Genomic DNA, 780 nt, shown 5'->3' with positions numbered 1-780 from the left:
GCCGCCGCCGCCTGCGAGCTCAACGACAATGTCCAGGGGGCGCGGCCGCACCTGCCGCCCCAGCCCCGGGGGCGTGAACTGCGCCGTGGGCTCCGCTGCCCTGCCCCTGGCCGTCCCGGGCCGCCGCGGGCCAGAGGAAGAGCTCCAGACCGCGGCCGCCTAGGGTGCACCGCCGCCACGGGGCGACGAGGAGGAGCCAGACAGAGCCCCGGAGAAAGGCAAGAGCTGGAGAGAGCTTGGGCCCCAGCGCCAGGAAATGCAAGAGGCAGATGGAGAAGAGGAAGCACGGAGAAGAGGCGATCCACCCGCGTGGTCAGCATCCCCGCCGCAGAGTGCTTGGATGAGGATGAAGATGATGAAGCAGGGCAGAAAGAGCGGAAGGAGAAGATGCAATGACACAGCAGAGCACAATGCAGGACGAAGCTGCAAGCTTACCAGAGCCAGGCAGTCCTCTCTGCTGCAGGAGCCATCTAGAACACTTGCAGGCAGATACAAAAGCACCACCTCTGCCTCTGAAGATGCCTCAAATAGATATTCTCCAACACATAGAAGTGGATTTAGTAGACACAGCAGGGATGCAAGTGTTTCCAGTAGTTTGGTCTCAAGTAACACGCAGGAAAAGAAAATGGAAGACCTTGAGAAGGAAGTAGTAAGAGAAAGGCAAGAAGACCTAGGACTTGTGAGACTGATGCAAGATAAAGAAGAAGTGATTAAAAAACTCAGAGGAGAAATTCATTTATTAAATAGAAATCCAGATGACATCGAAGATGAAAATGAACA

General features: G+C 55.9%; 1 pseudogene; it reads left to right on the top strand.

The window, feature by feature from the left end:
- Positions 1-3: 3 nt before the first annotated feature.
- On the top strand, positions 4-772 carry LOC102487030 (PRKC apoptosis WT1 regulator protein pseudogene; annotated as a pseudogene).
- The last annotated feature ends 8 nt before the right edge of the window (positions 773-780 follow it).

The sequence above is a fragment of the Tupaia chinensis genome, unplaced genomic scaffold (genome assembly GCF_000334495.1).
Source record: "Tupaia chinensis unplaced genomic scaffold, TupChi_1.0 Scaffold147854_1, whole genome shotgun sequence".
Taxonomy (NCBI): domain Eukaryota; kingdom Metazoa; phylum Chordata; class Mammalia; order Scandentia; family Tupaiidae; genus Tupaia; species Tupaia belangeri.
The sequence above is the reverse complement of the archived record's forward strand: the minus strand, read 5'-3'. Positions and strand labels throughout refer to the sequence as shown.